This window comes from Melospiza melodia, chromosome 4, assembly GCF_035770615.1.
Source record: "Melospiza melodia melodia isolate bMelMel2 chromosome 4, bMelMel2.pri, whole genome shotgun sequence".
NCBI lineage: Eukaryota > Metazoa > Chordata > Aves > Passeriformes > Passerellidae > Melospiza > Melospiza melodia.
Window position 1 is genome coordinate 14,136,285 of NC_086197.1, and position 22,779 is coordinate 14,159,063.

The 22,779-nt window shown below is 45.9% G+C and overlaps 1 protein-coding gene across 1 annotated transcript in view; it reads right to left on the reverse strand.

Moving 5' to 3' along the window:
• LOC134417124 (potassium voltage-gated channel subfamily KQT member 1-like) overlaps positions 1-22,779 on the reverse strand; it is a 336,325-nt gene that overhangs the window by 22,438 nt on the left and 291,108 nt on the right. The gene's annotated exons all lie outside the window — the stretch shown is intronic.

Genomic DNA, 22,779 nt, shown 5'->3' on the forward strand with positions numbered 1-22,779 from the left:
AAAAGTTTGAGGCTGTTTGGTGCTTGCAGCTTTGCCAGCTCCTCTGAGCTGCCTGGCCATCCCCTGGATTCAGCTAAAATTGGGTCTGGCCACCTGTGGGAGCAGGCAGGGCTCAGGGATGGGAGCTTTGCAAAGAGGGGTTTTTGTGGAGGCTCCTTGGGCTTCAGCCCCTCCATCCTGTAAAGGTTTGCAGGACAATGTGCACCAGGCAAGAATAGCAGGGAGGGTTTATCATGATTTACCATTGATGCAAATTCCCTCCCCTCCCTTCCCTTCCCCCTCTGCCATTTCATAAAGGGGCCCAGGCTCCCCAGTCAGCCAGCAGGGTTGGGACTGCCAAGAGAAAACAAGCCCAGTTTGGGGAGGCTGCCCACAAAACATGGCTTAGTCAGTGCTGTGGGGATGAGAGAAACCAAAGGGCCTCCCGAAGGCCAGGGATGGAGTGCACTTCCCTTGATAATTCAACTCAAGCAAGGACTCATCTCTCTCTTTGTTCCCTCACAAAGGAGATTGGGCATCCCTGAAAACCTGAAATTGGGTCTCCACTTGCCAGCTCTCTAAGCAGAAGCAACAGTTTTCCACAGGGTACAGCTAAAGCCTGGGAGATGATTAACAAGTCACTTGTCTGATTTTCACCTGTCCTGATAGCTTTGCAATTGACCAGTGTTTACCAATAGATTTACGGGTCATTGAAGAAGAAAAAAAGAGAGAATGTGAAGGAATGAAAAAGATATATATCTTGGGAAAAAAGGAGATTAAAAATGTCAGGGCAGCTGGAGGAATCCCTAGGAAATCCCAAGAAATATCCCCAACTTTTCTTCTTCCACCTTCCCAGTGGGAAGTTATATGGTGTTCAAACAAGTCAAGAGGATGCCACCTTTTAATTACCATATTTATATGGATGCTTTATATGGGTACTTCATATTGTGGAAATGCTGGGCAAATATTAACTTTGGAACCTTTGGTTTAAAACAAAGAAGGTGTGGGGAAGCAAACACTGGGAGAAGAGGCTCAGCTCCAACTTTTACCCCATCAGTGAGTCCGACTCCAGAAGATGGCACTGAGCACAGAGGAGAATTCAGCTGTACTGAGAGCAGTGCAAAGCCAAATGTTCTCTACTGCCCAGTGCAAACCCTGCTTTGGATTACAGTGAGAGACCACAAGAACAGAACCTTGACTGCAGGCAGCCTCTGTCCCTCTTGGTCTGGGGTTTTCCAAGCACGATTTTCCTCTTCCAAACTGCAGGGCAGGGACACAGGACAGGCACTGCCTCTGTTCCAGGGCAGTGTTGCTGTTAAACTTGGCAGGTTTGGTTAAAATCACCAGCAGCAGGTGAGCAGCCCTGCCCTGCCCTGCCTGTGTGTGCTGGGATGGAGAGCTGTGGATGCAGCATGGCCTGGGAAGATGCCACCCCATTCCCTGAGAACAGAGAGTTTCTGAGACTCAGCTCATCCATCCTGATGCCACGCTGCTGTGGGGAGAGAGGGTTTTGAGGAGCAGGAGAGGAGGGCACCCCAAGCAGGGCAGCACAGGCAGGGTTAATCCTCACCACAGCACACGCTTCCCCTTTCCCCTCCCCGGAAAGAAAAGAACATATTTCCTGCAAGGGGATGATGACTTTGCAGTGCTCAAAGCAGCTCTCCCAGTGGCCAGGGGATTTTCCAGGGCTGGGAGGCTTCAAAAGGCTGTGTTTTTCCACCAAAAGGCACTTCCAGTATCTCTTGGGTTCAATTTCGAATTGCTCCAGTGAGGAACACACAGATTCTGTACTATCCCAATAGGATAAAGGCACAGAGGGTTATGCTCTGCCTGTTTGCAGGCAGTTATCAGGAAATGCACATCAGCACAAGTAGGCAGACACATGGGTGCATTGAGAAAATGCCTGGTTTCTGGATAAGTCTGGTGGAGCTTTTATCTCTTGGGAAAAATTGGTTCACGATAACGCTGCCTGCTGAAACTCACAGGCATTTGATTTCTTCACTGCCTCCCAGGAAAAAGAGCAGAAGCTCCTTTTAGGTAGCTGAGGAGGAAGGGGAGAGGAGAAGCAGGAAGTAAAAGAAAGGAGAAAAGGAGAGTGGGCATTATTTGCTGGTGAGATCTTAGCATGGGGACTTGATATTATTTCACTGGGAGTGGGAATTCCATGCTGCTGCCTTTGAGAGTGGGGATGGCAAAGGCTGAAGGAGCAGAGATCAGCCCTGGGTGAGAGAGGGTTTGCTGTGTCCCTGCTAGGCAGCCTGGCTTTGGAGGGCTGTCAGCAGGATGGTGGCAATGGGAATGTCTCCTGGAGAACCATGGCACCCTCAGGGATACAGGCCCATCTCCATCTCAGGAACCTTTTGATACCAATGGGAAACAAAAGCAAAAATAATTTACTGCTCTGGGTGAAGCAATGCAGCTGTGTTTAAGGGAGGCACAGACATCCAGAGGACAGGGAGCATTGCCAAAGCCAAAGCCAGGCTTTCATTCTCAGCAATACCTGGCCTTTTTTTTCTTTTTTTTTTCTTTTTTTCTTTTTTTTTTTTTTTTTTTTTTCTGTCTGGATGCTGTCCATCCACAAAGTCTGGCCCCCTTCTCTGCTCTCAGGTTTCCCCCCAGGATTTAGATCTTAACACCTCCAAATGCAGCTTGGCTTCCTTCCTAGAAGGAGCAGGCTTGTGGGAAAGGGGCTGCACAATGGCAACACTTTGGTTCAGCAGGGACAGCAAACCTGCAAACCTTTTCAAGCCCAAAAGACAGGATGATTTGCCTTTATACAGGAGGGGTAACCCTGTGTCACTGGAGCAGCTTCCATTCCCAGAGCTGAAGGAGTTGGGCTCCCTCTCTGTTTCACATCTGCACAGATGGAGATGGCACAGTGTTCCTGCTTTGTGTAATAATGTCTTATTTGCACAGTAATCTCAGCTGTGGAAAGGAAATGTCTTCTCTGGCCCAAGTTGTGGGCTGTTAAAAGTCTGGCGGATTCCATGCTGGAGGTGGCTGCATTTCAGTGGTGGGAAAAGTGATTTTCATATTGTTCTGGCATGGTTCTTGTAAACTGAACTTCTGTAACACTTCTCTTTGAGATCCATGGGAGCCTTTGCCTTCTCTAGGCCCGTGGTGCAGGACCATCAGTTTGTAAAACTGACACAGAGGAATGCTATAATGAGTTTGTTTGTCAGAGTTTCTTTTTGTCCTTCTGGTTCATTCCTCTTGAGATAACCAGAGTTGACTTTTTCATGTCACACTTGAATCTTTTTCAAAACTATCTGCCCTCAACCGGACACAACCCACTTGCACAGTTATGTCACTGAAGTGTGATTTTGACACATGTGCAGATGTTAATGACTGTTTCATGATGATTGTCTTGTGCAAATGACAAAAACTTTTCCTGCTAATGAGGGGTGCCGTTTAAAATCAGATCCTTTCCAAGGCTGAGGTGAACATTCAGCATGAAGACTCCATGAACCAGCATCAGCAGCTCTTTTTCCCTGCTCCTGCATTTGTGGGCACTTTTTTCTGCTTGTCACGCTGTGGGCCCACAGGAAACGGATAGAGGAAACTGATGCAAGTTAAAGATAGTTCAGAAAACAAAAAAATTGGTTATTATTCAGCAGGATCTATTCCCTGAGCTGCTCCATTGCACAGCCCCATGAGCAGTGGTGCTGGCACAGTGCAGAAGGTGTGCAAGGGTGGAACAAGGTGATCAAGGCTTCCAGAATGCCAGGATGGCTCAGGTTGAAGGCATCACAGTGGCTCATCTGATCTCAGCTCCCTGCTGCAGCAGGGTCAGAGTGCAGGGCACAGGATTGTGTCCAGACAGTTCTGGAATATCTCCCAGTGTGGAGTGAGACTCCACACCCTCTCTGTTCAATCTGTTCTTCCTTCAGGTGGAACCCTCTGTGCATCAGTTTCTACCCATTCCTCTTATCCCACTTCTTGGCACCTCTAGAAAGTGCCTGGTCCACCCTGTGACTCCTCTCTGAAGATACTGACAGCCATTGATAAGACTGAAGCAGATGCAGCCTGGGCTCCTTCCCAGCTATTCCCAGGATTTATCTCTGCTGATTCTTTTCCAAGGAAACATCTCACCCTCAATGACTTGGAGAGCATCAGAAGCAAGCACGGACTCACCTGGACATGCCTGAGGCTGCAGCTCAGGCAGTCCTCAGGGTGATGCCCTGCTCTGGGCCCACAAAACAAGCTGGCAGCACAAAGAGCAGCGTGTTTCCTGTGGCTTTTGCTTGTACAGCTTGAACCATCAATGCCATTAAGGACAGGCTGTGCTGGTGGCACACAGGAACCTTCCAGCTGGTGTGTGAGATCTGCTGTACAACCCTGTAAGATCTGATGGGAAAACCATTTAGTTCAATTCACATTTTGCACTGCATCTTGTCCCTCTTCTTATACAATTCCAGGGAGCAGCTGAGTTTTTTTGCTCGTATAATAATGCTTAAAAAAAAAAAAAAAAAAGCCAAAAAACCAACCCAAACCCAAAAAACCAAAACCCAAAGGAAATTAAACCACAAACAACTATATTCAAAAAACAAAGGGTCTGGCTGCTGCCCAAGAAAACAAGGAAATTTAAAGATAAAGCAAAGTGTCCTTATTTCACCCTGCTGTGCCTAAGGATGGCTGGGCTTTCCAAAGAAGGCAAGACACGGCTTGTCCTGCTCTGCCAGGGAGTGGCCAGCAAAGGCCAGGCCCTCCCAGCAGATGAGCTGGACTTGTCCCCACTCCTTAAGGGGAAAGTCATGCAGCAGTGTGGGAGCCCAGAGGCTGGAATGTGAGAGACCTCTCAGCCGTGTGTGCCGCCGGGATGGAGCAGGGATAAACGAGCCCAGACTCTCTGGTGGACGTGGAAAAGAGAAACTCAAATGGGATCAATGTCCCTCAAGCACACTGATGGGGTTTTGAAGGAGCAAATGGGCCCTTTTAAAATTTTATTCTTTTGTACCTGTTTTACTATCACAGGCCTCCAGAAAAGCTAACTCTTATAATTTCTATTCTTATATCATCATTTATTTAGCAAAATCTATTTGATTTATTCTTGAATAATTTGAATATCCAAGGATTTCCTCTATCCTCCTTTGGTGCTGACGTGGCCCTGGTGAATGTCTGTGCTTTCATTTATGATGAAATTGAAAGGCACAGGCAGTGGCCTGGAATGGAAAGATGTTCCAAACTCCTGGGAAACAATGAACCAACCCCCACCCATGACATCTGCATTCCTGTGAGTGCTGCTTGCAGGTGCATGTCCTGGGACAGGGTAAATGCACACTTCTGATTTTGATGTTCACTTTGCTTGCTGAAAGCTCATTAAACAAATGAGCTGCTTACTTTTTGTCTGTTATTCTCTCACTGTTGTGTTTAGACTCTATTAAGACCCCTGTGCTTAGACCCATCAATATTTTAAGCCATGAACTGGAAGACCAGCACAAAGACAGTCCTTTCAAACCTCCTGTGTCTTAAAGACAGAAATTGTTTCTAAGGGGTCAGAACATTTTACCAACTTTTTTTTTTTTTTTTTAATGCTCTTTTCTAATCCAGGAATCAGAGGTGGATCCAGGTCTTAGAGCTGACTTGATTTACAAGCAAATTGTCTAGAGATAATGGGGTGCAAAAGCTGCCCTGTCCTTGCAGCTCCATTGGCAGAACCAGCTGCTCTAAATCCAAGTTTTTGGCAGTTTTCAGGGGCACTGGGGAACTAGGAGCCATCACTCACTGCTCTGAAAAAACAAGCTCCCCCCAAGGGAACAGCCAAGAACTTCTGGGGAACCTCAACTCTCCAAAAGGCTGGGAAAATGGGGAATTGAATTGGGCTTCCCATGTCCCAGCTGACAGCCCTAATTTCAGACCTGCTGATTATTCTGGGGTAAGGTTTTCTTTTTTTGACACATATAATTTCCACAAGACTCAGTTGCAACTCAACATGAATGAGGGGAATTTGTGGAGGATTGAAAAAACTTGGCAGGATGGAAAAGCTCTTTCTCACCCATCTAAAGTCCTCTGTTTTCTCCTGGATCATCAGAGTAGGAGTTTTCAAGCTTATCTAAATTTTCCCAGTGGGAGTGAAGACTCCTGCCCAGTGAAGCAGTGAGAATAGCTTGCATCTCTCACTTATCTTTTGTTGAGCCTTCAGGAGCTGCACAGAGACCTCCCTGAGCTGGATACTGTTCAGTGAGAGGGACAAATGCTGATATCCAGCATGGGGACTCCTATGTCCAATTCCTCCAGAGGCACTCCTTTACTCTGCCCTTTGAAATGTCTGTATGGCCAAAACCTGCACTTTTTCTTATTCTGGCCCTGAGGAATTGATGCATCTGACAGTAGCACCATTTCAGAGCCATTTGTGTTAGACACTGATGTCCAGACTCTGAACAGTTTTTACCAGCTGCTAAATAACACCTTTTCCAGTGATTCCTAATTCACTGAAGGAGTGTAGTGCTGCCTAAGCCTTTTGGCATCTTGGCCCTTGTCCTTATTTTTCAGTAGCTGGGCTGCAGTGCAGGAAGCTGTTGGAGAATTATTTTGAACTGGACACACTTGCAGATAACGCTGCTAAAATCGGCTTCCTCTTCAAGGGATTTGTGTCTGCTGGGCCTGTTTGCTGCACAGTTTGCAGCATGGACTTTCTCCAAGGAAGCCTCCTTCCAAGCCCAGTCCCTGTGGAAGCTGGCACTGCTGTGGGTGACTCAGTGGGGAGTGTGCACAGCTCCGTGTTCCCAAATAGCTCCTCGCCTGCCAGCAGCATCCCAACTGCATTTCCCAAGGAGAGAAGGGCTAACAGGGCGGGTATGTGACACTCCTCAGCAGCCTGAGAGGCACAGCCCCAGCGTGTGAAGGCTCTGCTCAGAGCCAGGGCTCTGCTCTCCTCCCTGTGGCTCTGACTCACGCCGGGGTGGTGGCTGCGAGCTCCGTGGGATTAGGCAGCACAGGTGGCACCACCTGCTGCAAAGCTGCCCCAGCTCACCCCCAGTGACTCCCAGACGGGTCAGTTGCTGAAGGGGAAGTGGCCAAGGGGACAATGGGCTCCTTGTAGCTCTCAAAGGCATCCCTGCCTTTGCCACGGGCTGGCATTTGGCACAGCTCCTTGTTCTGGGTGCACATGGGGCGAGCGGTGTTGGCTGAGCCCCTCTGGAAAGGTGTCAGGGAGAGTCAAAGGTTTGTGCTGATCTCTGACACAGAGTGGGGCTTTCTCCTTGCCATGAGTTCCAGGGTGATGTGAGCCACTGCAGGCTCTGCCACAACCACTGCAGGTCAAGGGTTTACAGCTGCTGCTCTCCTTTATTCCCGTGCTTTCCTTGCCCTGCTTTCCATTCATTTGGATGAAGTACCTAACTCTAGGCATGTTTCTTGAGAGGGAGCCCAAAACAGTGCTGCTACCTTTGCCTGCAGCCTAAGGGTTTAAGCCAGTGGAGTCACCTATTGATAAAGCCACCACTGAGTGTCCCTGTCACTGTCATTGCTGGCTACAAGACCCATTTGGAGCAAGGGAACTGGCAGTGGAGTCCAGCCCGGCCAGGTGGGCACACCCAAAACCTGACCCCTCCTGTCCTTAGGATCTTCTGTGTTGGTGGATGGGAACTGCATGTGACGTTTTTAAACAAATCCCACGTGGAGGCCAATCCAAAGTCTGTGAGTGTCACTACAAACCTCACCTCTGGGCACCCTCTCCCCTCTATCCCTCCAGCATACAAAAGGTGGGAGCCCCCAAGAAAGACCCCCCGAACTCCACCCTTTAGCACTACAGAAGAATCTTGGTGTTCAGAGGATTGCTAGGGGAGCCTTTTGTTTTTGTCCTGATGCAGCTTCTTTGTATTTTTTACCAGGGCCCCAATATCTCATGCAGATGAATGCTGTGTGCTCTGTGAGCATGTGCTGTTTGGCCTGGCTTTAATAGCCAATAAAGTGATTACAGAAATCAGAGTGGGTGTGACTTCCTCTGTCCTGTGCCACAGAGGTCACCACCACAGACACCTATCCTCATGAGCTTTGCTAAAAAGCCAGGTTCTTGCAGACTGACCCCAAGGCAAAGCACAAATCCTGCTTTAATTCATCACTGCCCTGATTGCTTGTACTGTGCCATCCCACAGTGCCAAGATGGCACATGGAAAACCAAGATTAAATTCTGCTTCTTGTGGACGGGGCCGTTGATAATTCCAGGAGGGGGTCTGGAGACAAAGTATGTAGTGCAAACACCTGAGAGCCCAATATAGCTCCAGGAAAGTGAGGAGGAGGACTGATAAATTTACCCATATTCATAGCTTCAAGCTTCCTCTTTAATTAAAAGAAAGTCCAAGTAACTTTCACTCTACAGCTCCCAAATGATGAGACTTTTCTAATTTTATCTTGTCCTCACACACTGTAGGTATGGTTTGTGTATGTAGCCCAAAGAAAGCAAGGGTTTGAAATTTTTGGAGGGCACTGTATGTTCATTTACAAATTCCAGAGTATCCTTAAGTGATGAGAATTCATAGTAATGCCAAAGTCAGGAGGAGCAATTGGCATCATTTGTCAGAGTTCATCCTTCAGACAGCTCACTTTTGGGATCAACTTGATTTCAGGTAAGTCAGCTGAGAAAATAAGGAACTGTGTTCCCTGCAAGTCCATTTCTAGATACAAGAACATTCTGATCCAACATATCTGTGTGAGTCTAGAGAGAGTTTAATCTTGTGGGGCTTTTGTTCAGTTTTCTTCATTTCCTGAGAACAAATCCTGCAGCAAATGCTCAAAACCTAAAATCCTGATGACATTAAAGTACCTAGATTCATTTGCTTCCCTGAGTGTCATGTGGTGGGAAGACGAGACAGATTTCCTTGCCTCTGGCCCAGTCCTGCCTTTCTGATCTGGACATGTCGGCACCTCCAAGGCATCTTGGCTTGGCATTTGCTTTATCTGCTGTTTGCACAGATCCTGCTCTGAATGGAACTTTATTTTTTGTGGTACCAGATGGCTGGATATTAAAGGAGGAAAACACCAGAGGAGGAGACATTTGTCTTTTCTGAAGAACAACAAACAGAGCTCAGTGTTGACCTACAGCCTCCAGCTGTCTGGTGGACTGGCTGCCCCAAGCTGCAGAATATCCATCCTTGCTGCAGCCACCCTCCCAGCATTCCCATGCATCCACAGGCTGCCATTCACACTCCTCAGCTTGGGCCACTTCAGGGCTGATACCCTGAAAAGTACGTTTTCAAAATAATGAAAATCATAACAACGTTTTCAGCCCTTGACTGAGCTACTCAGTTTCCACAGCAGTTCTTGTACTTGTGTGTGCTGTAGGGTTTTTAGGAGTGTCACTAAATTGACATCAAGTGTCAATTAGGGAGGCAAGAGGAGGAAGAAAAGGTTTTTGCTGTCACACAACAGGTTGAATTGAGCAGGAACGATGCATGACTTTTAAATGCTGCATTGTCATATTAATGTATCTTTAATACATTAAAGTTAAAAAAGACAGATTCCTTAAAGCTCCAGCCATACCTCTGCTGTCTTATCTTACAATCACAAGAAGTCAGGAAAGGGAATCTTTAAGTTATGCATCTGATTATGGCTTATGTTGATAGCAATCAATTTTAAAATGTTAAGCATTGGTACTTTTCAACTGTCCTTTATTATTAAATCGATTTTTCATTAGTCATTGTTATTAATTATTATAATTTTAAATTATTATATTTTTTTATTATTTACTTCATTAGAGCCAGGGATTCTCTGAAATCAGCTGCCAGTCCTTTCACATCTAAAGGACCTCACTAGGACCATGTTTTTCATCAGAAGTGGCTACCCAGGAGTGCAGAGACAGGCTGGTTGTGCAAACCCCAGGAAAGGTCAGTTTTTCAGTTTTCTCCCTTTTCCAAGGGATGCAGACTCACATCTCTAGTGGTGACTGCTCTCACAGCTTCCTGGAAAGCAACTGTGCCCCCAGTGACTCCAGCTAAATGCATCTTTCATTGCTGGCAGCCATGTGCAGTGGGCTGAGGGGGAAGGCTGGCAATGACCTTCCTCTCTTGGGACAGCTCAAGGAGTTTGACACTCACAAGGGGGAAATCCGTGTCTGGCCCCCCAGCCCCTCCAGGAGCTGGAGGCAGACCCCCTGCAGTCCCCAGAGCATTGCAGGCATTGTTGGAGCAGGAGTCACAGCACCCTGTCACCCCCTGGGCTGGCAGGAGAGCCACCCTGGCCACAGCCATCACACAGAGCGTCATTCAAGGACTGCTGAATGAATCGAGCCATTTGTGTGAAATGTGTAGGCAAATGCCACATCTGTGGTCATGACAGGGCCTAGGACTGAGGCAGGCACTGAGCAGCACAGCCCAGGGGCACTGCTGGTCACACCCTGAAGCACAGACCAGCACATTTGTGCACTCCTGTGCACAGAGCTGTGGGTGCTGGGGGTGAGTCTTGAGTGCCAGGTGCTAAAGTCTCATTTTGGGTGCCTAAAGCCTCACAGAGCTCTATATCTGCCCATTTGCACCCACAGAAATGCCTTTGTAATGACAAGGAGAGACTGCCAGTGCTGCACTAACCAGGCTGGGGCCAGAGTGCTCTGTGTCAGAGAGAGAGAGGAGAGAGTACTGGAATGACATTCCCTGCCTTCCCTGGGACACTCCCAATGGGCAGATAGAGCACACAGAATTCTCCAGCCTGTCTCCACCTGGCTGAACACACTCAGTGGAGAGGGGACAGAGGTGACAAGTCCCCATCCAGCACAGCAGATAGGTCTCCTTCATGACTGACCCACTTAACCCATCCCCAAACCCAAAGGTAATTGGTAATTTCCTACTCAAGTAACAGGATAAAGCTACTTTTTTGTGTGTGTCTGCTGCAGAGAGAAGGCTTGGTTTCACTAATACTTTGCTACTGCTGGTGTATTCACATCAGGGTTGCTTCAAAATGCTCTTGCCTGCTGCCTTGGATGACAGAGACAACCCCAAGGAGCCCTTGGACAGCAGGTGACAGTGGAACTGAGCTATGACAATGACAGTGGTTCTCTCCTGTGGAGGTATCAGCAGTTTTGAGGTTATGTCCCACCTCAAAACTGCTTCCAGAAAGGGAAAGAGGCTGGTTATTGGTCATGGGAGATTCTCTGCTCCTGAGGGAACAGCAGGGCCCTTAGGCAAACTGGACTCACTTGGTGGGGATATTTTGCTGTCTCCCCAGCACCCAGGTTAAAGATGTGGAGATAACGAAGATAAACCTTCCCAACCTTGGTGCAGCCCTCAGTTTGCTGTTCGTTACTGATATTCCAGCAGGACAACGATGAAGTTGAGGTCAACTCCTGTCAACTACAAGAGGTCGGAGGTCGGTCAAGGGACTTCAGGGCCTTGGGATGACTGGTTAAAGGATCTGGAGCATAAATAGTGCTCCTCTCTGTCCTTCTAGGGGCAAGGAATGAGAGAAAAAACAGGAGGACCCTGCAGATCAATACCTTGCTTTGAGCCTGGTGTCAGGGGCAGAATTTTGGGGTTTTTTGATTGAAGAATAATAGAATCATTCAAGCTGGAAAAGACCCCTCAGATAATGGTGGCCATGCCCTGGCTTATCTCTAGCAGGTCTGGTTTTCTCTCTTTCACCCTTCAAGTCTAGTGCAAAGCTCTTTCCATGAGCCCTGCAAACTCCTGCACAAAAGTCCTTTTCCCTCTTTAAGGCAGATGGACACCAGCAGGGGACATCTCACTCTCTGAACTTCCTAAAGAGAGCTGGGGTCAGGCTCTTCTCCCAGGTCACAAGTGACAGGACAGGAGGTAACACCAGGGGAGGTTTAGAGTGGATATTGAAAAAGCTGCTCACTGAAAGGGTTGTCAAGCACTGAAAGAGGGATCAGGCATTGGAACATTGGAATAAGATGCCCAGAGGGGTGGTGGACTCACAAGAGGTGTCTGGATGTGGCACCTGGGGACACAGTTTCGGAGTGGTTATGGTGGTGCTGGTTAATGGTTGGGATAGGTGATTTTGAAGGTCTCCTCCACACTGATGATCCTGTGGGATAACCCCAGGATCAAACCCTACTTGCTGTCCAAGCAGCACTTGCTTGCAGTAAATGCAGAACACTGTGCTCAACCAAAATTAAGGAGCTCTGTGGACATGTTGATCTATCCAGCCACTAGGATGGGATAAATTCAATGTAACGCCTTGTAAAAATCTGTTTGTCACTTCCAGATGCTCGTGCTTGTAGCTGGTTACTGAGCTTGGGGGGGCTCAGATGTAAGTAATTAATGTTCTGGCCCTGTTAACATTCTACTTTCTTCCACTCTGATGAAGCATCCCATTGTAAAGCAGACAACAATGAAAAGCATGTCCATTTTCAAATTGTTTAAATATATTAATCATCCAGGCCAGGGTGGATTTTCATTAATCATTTTTAAAGTTGTGTATGGGGGGAGGGATTAGCTGACAGAGCTGTGCAATGTCACTGCCAAAAGCCCTGACTCTTTTAGTAACTGTGTATGAAATTAGAGCAAAAAAAATCTTTAGCTTAGTGACCAGACCAAAATATATTTTTACAGCTGCCAAGGTTCTCACTGCAGATATAAACCAGAATCTAAAGGGATCCTGTGTATGTGTGTGCTGCACTATGACATCCTGCTTCCAACAGCACTGGCATTAGTTTGGTTGGAGCTGAGGTGGAAGGGAAGGGCAAGGGCTTGGCAGCAGTTGCACCCTGGCCAGTGCTGTGTTGTACACCCAAACAAAATCATTTAGGGAGACAAGCTTCATGCCATGAGTAGCTGTTGTATTTAGAGTGTGTGGAGAGGCTGGGTTTACTCCTGTGTCCATCAGGGGTGAGGCTGGGCTGTGAGGAGATGCTGCTCCTGGGAGCAAGTGCAGAATGAGAATCACAGAATAACAGAATGAACTGGTTGGAAACAACAGAATGAACTGAGCTGGAAATAACAGAATTAACTGGGTTGGAAAAGACATTTGAGATTTGAGATCACCGAGTGTAGCCTATGAGCCAAGCCCACTTTGTCACCCACTGACACCACTGAGTGCCACATCCTATCCTTTCTGCAGCACCTCCAGGCATGGTGACTCCAGTCTCCCCAGGTAGCTCATTCCAATGCCCAATCATCCTTTCTGTGAAGGAATTCATCCTGATGTGCAGCCTAAACCTCCCCAGGTGCAGCTCAGGGCTGTGGCCTCTTGTCCTGTTGCCTGGGAGTCACCGTGGTCCCTGAACATCTCCCTGCTCCTTCCCACCTGCAGCAATCACCCCTCTGGGCTGGGACATCTTCTAAGGAGCCTCTTCCATCCCTCAGAGTGCCCCAAAACCAGCTTTTTGCTTGATCAGGAAATGCACAGGCAGGCAGGAGCTCAGGCACAGGTTGAAGCCATCTCAGCACTCAGCTGGTGCAGCTCCAGGTGAGCACTGCAGAACTGAAACTCAGCACACAGAGAACTCTGCTTTTGCCATGTTTTCTGTGGGAATCTGCAAAATTAGATGGTTTTAGAAAAGCTGGAAAAGGCAGGCTTCAGAGACAGCAGAACTGTGATTAGAGCTGACCAGTAGCCATGAGATAGGTCAGCAGAAAAATTATTTAAAAAGTAGAAAAGTAAAGACAAATAGAACAGTGGTCTGTGTATTAACACTTGTCTAGAATAACTCCCTAAGCTACAGAAAAGTTGATCTAGCAAGATATTAAGAAGTTTTAAGCTTAATAATGGAGCTCTGTGCATTGTGTTTTAATGCTTACAAGCAGGTATTGTATTTGAAATAAGCAAGCATTGTTTTAACCAAAGAGATGTGTGCTTATGGATGGAACTACTGTCAATATGCTTTTGCTTTGTGTGATTGGTCCAAAAAATTTATAAAGTAAGTTGTAACATTAAGTTCTTGGTCTGCTGCTTAAGATGTGAGCTGATGGCATCTTCTCATTGTCATAACCATGTAATGAGAGTGATGCTGAAAAATAAAACAGCTCCTAGCATCTTAAATCTTGTTCATGATTTGCACATAAAATTCTGGCTGGCGATATTTTCTTTTAAGTTCACTTAGTACTTCTATTGCCTGAGCTCTGAAGGTCTAATTTCATAATTCATAAGTACCATTATGCTGTTTCCACTGAACTTAGAGGTTTTCAGCAAATTTTGCGAATAAACAAATGGCTTCACGACATGTATTAAATTCAAAGTGAACAAGGTGAAGACGCCTGAGAAGAACGAAGTACAAAATAAAGGAATAGTCACAGTAAAATCACAGTAAATAAATTGCAAGTCACAGTTCCTAAAAAGCAGAGAATAAATCCCAATTTATAAATCACACATTATAAATCTCAATTGCCCTTCAAAATGTCCCACCCAGACTGCTGAATTTCTTTTCTGATGCTGAAGAGTTAATTTATGTCCAAGTTATCACTTGGCACTTGCAATTAATTCTTAAGATGAATGCAAAAAAAAAAAAAGTTTGTTCTATTAATTATGTTAGAAAATGCTGTGCAACATTTGAAACATACCCTCTCAGATGAATGGATATCAGACGCCACCTTGTTTTCTTACAGTCTGTTTCTCCCCCTTTTAACAAAAACTGCAAAGAAATATAAAATGGATCTGGAAGGGCAACCAGTTTTGAAACATTTTCCTGGAGAATGGAATAATTCAGACTTTTTTCCCCCTTCAGACTAAACCTGAAGCACATTTGAAAAATGAGCAGGAATCATATGTCTGAGATCTTCAAGGGATATTAAGGCCAACAGGCTAAATGTCTGTCTCAGAGATGCTCTGGAGGATGCACATTGGCTAAATGATGTCCAGCCTTTGAAAACCTGGATATGCTCCAGCCTGGGGCTTGCAGAAAAGGGCCCTAATGAGCCTGCAGTATCTGCATCTATTGTTCAGCACAACATCTCAGGCTGGGTGAAAGATGGATGTAATTTGTGGGGATCTGAACCCAAAGGCAGCAGCTCCTGCCCTTATTTGCACTGCTTCAAAGACTTCCTGTGAAGTCTGAGAGATCAAGGAGAAGGGAAAGATCAAGGAGAAGGGGATGAACAGTCTCAGCCTGACCTGCCCTTTGGCCAGGCTGTCTGGGGAGCTGCTGGGGGGGAGCTTTTGAAGCATTTGGGCTCAGGAGAGGCTGGGACTGCCTCTCTGCCTCTGTGCACATCATCAGCTGTGCCACCACATCATCAGCTGAGGGTTTGTGTGGCCACGTGCTTCTGCCCCTGGGCACTTCCATTCTTTCCCTCCTACACACTGAAAAGGGAAATGCACTAGAAGGTTTTCCTCTTTTTTTTACTCCCTTGGCTGGAAGAGAATGCCCAGCTACTGAGAGAAAACATAGGGCAGGATGCAGGAGTAAGAAATAACTTAGAAAGACTCAGTTTAGGTCAAATTTCTAGAAACTACCCTTGGCTCTCTGCACTCTGTAAAGGTTTTTTTTAATCCCCAAAAGCATCACTACTGCTGGCAGTCCCAGCTCTGCACCTGCTGCCAGGGGAAAAATGGGGAAGAAGATGTCAAGTGAGTGAATGGCATGGGAAATTTTAGTGATATATTCCAAAAAATGATTAGCTAGAACATATTGCACAGATTCAGCAAATATCTAAAATTCCCATCAGGTTGGGTTTGACTTGAAGGTTTTCCTCTTTTTCACCCCCTTGGCTGGAAGAGAATGCCCAGCTACTGAGAGAAAACATTAGGGCAGGATGCAGGAGTAAGAAATTACTTAGACAGGCTCAGTTTAGGTCAAATTTCTGGAAACCTGCAGCTCTATCAATTTTCAAACTGTAAATCAGGAAAAAAGATGTTGTTTGTAGTCCATGCTACCCCTTGGCTCTCTGCACTCTGTAAAGGGTGTTTTTAATCCCCAAAAGTCTCACTACTGCTGCCAGGGCAAAAATGAGGGAGAAGATGTAAAGTGAGTGAATGGCATGGGAAATTTTAGTGATATATTCCAAAAAATTATTAGCTGGAACATATTGCACAGATTCAGCAAACACCTAGAATTCCCATCAGGTTGGGTTTGACAATGAGAGGGTCACCTTGAGGAGTGACAGACTAGACAAGCTTATAAAGTCCTAAGAGAATTTTAGAATTTTAGAAATTACTATTTAGCCTTGGTGCAGACACAGAGAAACAAAAAATCAGCTCTGCTCATGTCTCAGGATAGTCTTGCCTCCACTGTTCCTGGCCACCTTAAATGTCTTTGGACTGTGCTGTTCCTTGTTTCTATTTTGCTTCACAATTGCCCCCAAAGTGAAAAGCACTTCAGATAAACCAGAAAAAAACTGATTAGCAAGTTCTACCAAGTGTGCAAGATCCAGCCTCCTGAAGTGAGACCAAGCCAAGAAACGTAATGGAAATTTTGACTGCGTTTGAAAATGGTTATTGTCACAGCTTCAAAGCTACTCAACCAGTTTTCTGCATGCTTAACCTGCTTTTAGCATTTCACCAGTGTGCTCAAAACGTGTTGCCTGTATGTCCAACCATCACAATAAACATGCAGTGTTGTTGTTGGCATCTAGGGCCCAATTATGTATTTGCTTGTTTGCTTTTTGAAGCACAGGTAAGCCGTGCCAGTTTTCCTGATACTCAAAAATAAACACAAGGGACAATTTTGATCCAGTAAAATTTGGTCATGAGGGTCATGAGCAACTAAAAAAATGTGTTCATGGGTGATAGGATGGAAATTGCATTAGTGATTTGCTGGTGTACAACCTCAATAAAACATCATTAATCAGTCTTGATGGAAGATGCAAGTCTGTCACTCCAATGGATTCTGTGGCAATAACAAAAAGCCTTTTTCTCAGATGGGGAAGGATCACCAGCATGCTTTCTGAACAACACTGGCCCTCTAAATTAACACACCTCTAGTCTAAAATTTTTTATGCAGCCATGGAAAATAATGGAAATGAAGGTGCACGAAGGGCCAAAATCCCTATCTTGCCCTGGGAAAGCATTTTAAGAAAGCATTTTCTCTATCCATGGGCAACACTTACTGGAGCCCTGCCATAAAAGAGATGATGTCTGAGCTTATGATGGTCCCAGATGTGCCAGGCCTCCTGAAAAGAAGATGTGAGAGAAGGCATGTTCTGTTTCCATTAGTCTGGAAAGAACAGGGGTGAATTATCCTTTACAGGGCTGTGCTGCTTCTGGTACCCAAAGCAGTTCACTTCAAGCCAGTGTGGCTCTCTCTGCCCTCTTCTGTCCCTTTAGGTCCTCCATAAATGGACAAGGAAATCAATCTCAAGGTTCTCAATCCAGATTTTCCTTCCACGAGGTGAAAAGATGGAGCTGCTGAGGTCAGGTGGGCTGCATTTATTTTGCTATTTTATATTTAATTGCGTTGAAAAAGGGCCAGCACAAGGTGGGGGATATTCTGCAAGCTGAGGATGGAGGCAATGGGTGCCTGTCACCAGCCCTGGAGGGGTTTTGTGCCATCAGGCATCAGGGGGAAGCCAGTGGGTCTTGTTCCCATTTACCTTTAGAAAGAAAGGTTTAATCACCCTCATTTTTTGCCAGCTGAGCCAACAGAAAATTGGGAAGGGAAGCAGGAGACAACCAGCTTTTGGGAGTGGGAGGGGAGGGGGCTGTCAGGCCTTGCTGTTTGTGTTTCTATTTCTGTTTTAAGCTCTGTTTTGAAATAAAACACATTAGTACACCTCTGCAAACTGCTGCATTTTTCTAAGCCAGCCCAGAAACACAGCCTATGATCTCATGGCAGCAAAGTCTGGGGGCACAAGTAAGGATACAAAGGCAAAAGAAGACAGGCTGTGGTCTCAGCAGCTCCTTGTGCTGGCAGGAGCAAATCTCTGCATGAAAGCAAAGCTAGGCAAACATCCATCTGATAGCCTTTCCAAACTGCAGCTTGACTCGGCCACAGCTTTGCTTTTTCAAGCTCAGCTCCTTTGTTTCAGCCCTACTACTGGTTGTTTTTCAGATCTACTATTTGCTGCAGGAATTTTGCTTTTCATTTCCCAGGCAGCTGGAGCTTATTAAAAGTGCTTTTCCAGGGCAGTATTTTATACCAGTACCCGATAATGGCTCACCTGTAAACACCCTCTCTAACGAGCACCTTTGGGCACCCCTGGCACTGGGTAACAAGTTTAAGCCCCAGCTTTCCTCAGTGTGTTTTTTCCCCCCTTCCTAATCTCTCCTGACATAATGTTGAAAGTTATTACTTAGCTGCATAAAGAAAACCATCTGTCAATTATTCACCTGCTCACATGTGGGACCAGGTAGCCAGAAGCTGTTAGTGCAAGGCAAGGCAACCCCTGCCTAGCAAAAAGCAAAAGTTCACTTTTAGCCCTCTGATTCAATCATCTACGTAGGGTAAGTCAGTAAAAAAATCTGTTCTCCCTCAGAGAACAACTGAGGCCTCTCCAAATACTATTTTTGACATCCAAATCACATCTCAGAAGCCTTTCGCCTTCTTTGGAGAGCATTTGGAAGATGAGAATTTTAGCAGCTGTAAATAAGTTTTGAAGTGCACATCTTGCTGAAGAGATGTATGGAGGTTTTTTGTGCTCATTTCTAAAGTGGATCCTCAGGTTGTGTAGCAAAAATGCAACACCCAAGCTCCAGCCAGCACCCAGAGTGCTCCTATTGTCAGAAATGACAAAATTTACTGCTTCTCCAGTTTCCCTGTCCTGGAAACTGAAGCACTTGGTATCTCCTGGAGCCTGGTCCTGTCACTATCAGTTTAACAACAATTTCTGTTGAGCTAGACTCTGAATAAGGGGCTTTGGCTATGTGTGCCTTGACTAAAATGCCCATTTTTTTTGCCTTACATCCTGCAAATAGCAGAAAATTGTACCAGAGGTTTTGTGAGACTGCTCAAAAAGACCATCTGGGAAAAAAGTCACTCTTGAAGAAACTCATGACCTGTAGGCAGACTTTTGCTAATGTTACTCCACAGTAGATATTTTCTGCTGTGGTTGGCAGAATCACTTGAGGTCTGTGGATTTCTTATTGGCCTCTCTGGAGCTTAAAAGGAGAAAAACAGGACTTCTTGTTTGGCCTTCTGTGCTTGAATTTGGTGCGGCATAGTCTTCAGTGGACACTGCCCCCCCGGGTCCCTAGAATTGGGAAAAAGCCTGAAAGCCAGCATTTAAGAGAATCCTTTCTTAAAACTGAAAGATCTCTTTTGGTAAATAAAGATTATAAAGATTCTTCCATTTAAAAATCTGGCTTGTGTTGTTAATGTTTTTATTGTTCTTAAAATCGTTTTTTTCTTCTGGTGATCTCCAAGGAGAGGCTGGGAGTTCTGAAATGGAGTTGTTTTGATGGGTCTTCACTGACACCCTGCATCCAAGGTGGGTAAAGCTGGTTGGGTTGGTGCAACTGAGATCTACTAAAAGAAAAAAAATAAAAGCCAAATTCCGAAGGAATTTATGCTATATGCCAGCAGCAATATTGCCAGACCTGGGGAGGGTTAAAATAGTTGCTAATTGGTAATACCAGGCATATATTACTCACTTCCCTGTAGAAGGACTGAAATGTTCAGGAAGATTTTTTTCCTCCAAGTCTCCAAAGTGGATGGAATAATAGAACAGTTTCCTTAAATTGTACAGTCACAAATCACAGCAGTTATAACTTGAGCTCCCAGAAATAACGTGCTAAAGATTTTGCAGAAGATAGACTGCGATTACACTTGCTGTAAATAGCCAGCATTCATGGAGCAGTGTGTCAGCTACCGGAATAACTGTGCCTTAACTTTGCAGATGATTTGATATTTGTGGGTGCTCCATCTTTTCAAGAATAAAAGGAAGAGGAAAACAAAGCACACTTGGTGTTGGTTACAGTGAGATCAGTGCTGAGCATTCCCAGAAATCCCAGGCAATGGATGCTAAACTGCTTCTTGTGCTGGCTGGATAGGAAAAATGTGGAATCTATAGAAGCCAGAAGCAAAATGGCCAGATTAAGGCAGCATTATCAGCAGCTGTTTTTTGGTCTTAAATAGAAAGTGCTTTTTAAGGAGGTCTGTTGGGAATACTCCCACAACTAAGTGAGCCCACAGCAGCGTGCTGCTGATGACTAAGTAAATGGAGATGGAGCAGAGTTGAATGGTTCCCAAAGGAGTTGCCATATTTCTTTCCAGGATTTCTTGGACAGGAGGATATGTCTGAGCTGTTTGTGATGCCTTCATAATAAGTCTGGTCCTTGTGAGACCTGGTGTGCACACACTGCTCCAGCATTTTGGTGTGTGCAGTGTTTCCAAGGCACTGGGAGCACCTGGGGCTGTCCCTGCTCCCAGCAGGGACATGGAAATGGATATGGAAACACTTCTGTGTTGGGAGGTGCAGTAGGATGAGTGGGAACTGAGCTGGGCCTGTTGTGTTTCATGTTATAAACAGGATCCCTGGGCACAGGCTGCCTTTTGCTGCTTTACAGGGGGCCTGTCTGAGATGTGTCCCAAGGAGTTGTACCAAATCTCCAGATTTTCCCAAGACAGAGATGGAAAACTGGAAAAAATTGCATAAAGGGTATTTCAGGATTTATATCTTCCTCTCAGCAATGTTTGAACAATTTTACCCGCATCCAGTGTTTCTGTTGCATACAAGATGCTGCCCAGTCAATGCAGCAGTGAAGGAATCACTGCTTTGCTACAACTTCAGCATAAACTAAATTTACAGCCCCCTGCTCCCAGCCCACAGGGCCAGCCCTGGCACCTGGTCACACATGGATGGACATGGAAATGGATATGGAAACACTTCTGTGTTGGGAGGTGCTAGAGGATGAGTGGGAACTGAGCTGGGCCTGTTGTGTTTCAGGTTAAAAACAGGATCCCTGGGCACAGGCTGCAGGGCTGAGCTAGGATGCCTTTTGCTGCTTTACAGGGGAGATGTACACAGGGAAATGTCCCAGAGAGTTGTACAAAATCTCCAGATTTTCCCAAGACAGAGATGGAAAACTGGAAAAATTTGCATAAAGGGTATTTCAGGATTTATATCTTCCTCTCTCAGCAATGTTTGAAGAATTTTGCCAGCATCCAGTGTTTCTGTTGCATACAAGATGCTGCCCAGTCAATGCAGCAGTGAAGGAATCACTGCTTTGCTACAACTTCAGCATAAACTCAATTTACAGCTCACAGTTCAAGGATGCTCAGACCTAGCCATAGATGGTAGTGTGTTCTAGATCCTCCTCTCTTTGGTTCTTAAAACCACCTCTTCCATTCAGGACATGCTTCTTCTACACACATTTCCTTGTCGGTTTACAGTTCCTATTTCAGAATACTTTGCTTTTACCTGCAGCAGAGGCAGCCTGACAGCACAGAGGACAACTGTCAGGGGCACACACACGCTGCAGATGCCATTAGGGGCAAGTCAGCCCTTTCAAAGACATTTTTAAAATATCATCCCCACAGCCGGTGTGGCCATTTGTTAAAGACAAATGGCACTTGGGGAGCCTGGAAAGCAGGATCAGCCATTAGGTGGATCTAAAATATGTGTCATCTGTTTAGTGCTGTATCCCCTTTCGTGCTGCCTTGTCTCAGAAGGCCTGTCCCTCGAGGCTGGGGAGATCAGAGGGAAACAGGAGACCCATCTGGAACCTGGTGGTGAGCCAGTCACCAAGAGATGAACTCTGCTGAGCGTCCCTGTGGCAGTGACAGCAGCGGTGCCACAGCCATGGCAGGGCCTGGCTGGTGTGACCTCTGGGGAGGGCACCTTCACCCAGGCAGAAAAAGAAGGGTGGGATTGCTGGGTGAGTCACTGCTTGGCATGGCTGTGAAACCAGTGGGCTCAGCCTGGCCCTGTGGTTTCCTTTCTTTCTGGGCAGGGATCTGCACAAGCCAGAGGAGCTGCTGGGTGGACGGGATTTGCAACCGCTTTATTTTGCCTGGGCTAAAAATACTCTGCAAACTTGGGTTTTATTTTCCATTCCTAACAGCTGAGCCCCGGTCTGGAGGGAATGAATGTGTTATCCCACTGTGAAAACATCTAAACAGGTGGAAAGGACAAGGGAGGGTAGAAAGAGAGGGTGGAGAGTCTGGTTTTAGACAGAAATCCTGTTTCCTTTCTAAAAACAGACTGAAGGCCCTGTAGGTCATTTTAAAACTAAAACCTGTGTTCACCTTGTCATCTGTTTTCTTGTGTGAAAGAGCCTTGTGTTGGAAAACACCAGGAGGAAAATGGTCATGGAGACCCTGTCAGAGGAAAGGGAAAACTGTGGGCACTGTGCTGCTCTTTCAGTCAGACCCAAACATTCTGCCAATAAACCTCATTTTTCACCTGTAACTTGTGTTATGCCAGCTGGACTCTCCCATTCAGCTTTACCAAAGGGCTTTCTTTTATCTCCTTCTGAGAAAGCTCTTTATGAAAACCATCCTAGCCCTGAGACAGCCCTGTTGAGGCACCCCAGTGCTGTCTGGTGGTGCTGTTCCTGTAGCCACCCACAGAAAAGGCTATCAAACAGGTTGAATTGTGCTAAATGTCACATTTCCCTTTTTTTTTTTTTTTTCAGTATGGAAATATTTTCCACTAAGAAGTGTGATCCTGCCTGGTAAGACTCCCTTCATCCAAATCCTTTCTGGATTGCAAGTAAGTCTGCAAAGGCAAGGCAAGGACTAATGCACTAATCCATTCTGGTACTGTATGTCTTTATAGGAGCTTTTTAGAAGAGAAAAACAAGAATAAGAGTCCAGAGACTTCTGCTATACAGAATGTAATCAATAAAGTTATTCAAAGTTTTACACAAAAGCACTCACACGGGTCATTAGGGCAGAAACTTTAATCCACTGAGGTTTAGAAACGAGGAATTTCTTAAGCAGCACCTGAGATTTCTTTTTTTTTTCTTCTACAAGTCTTTATGGCTTTGTGGATTGTAAATACTGTGAAAACACTTTCCCTCCCCCCCCCCCCCCCC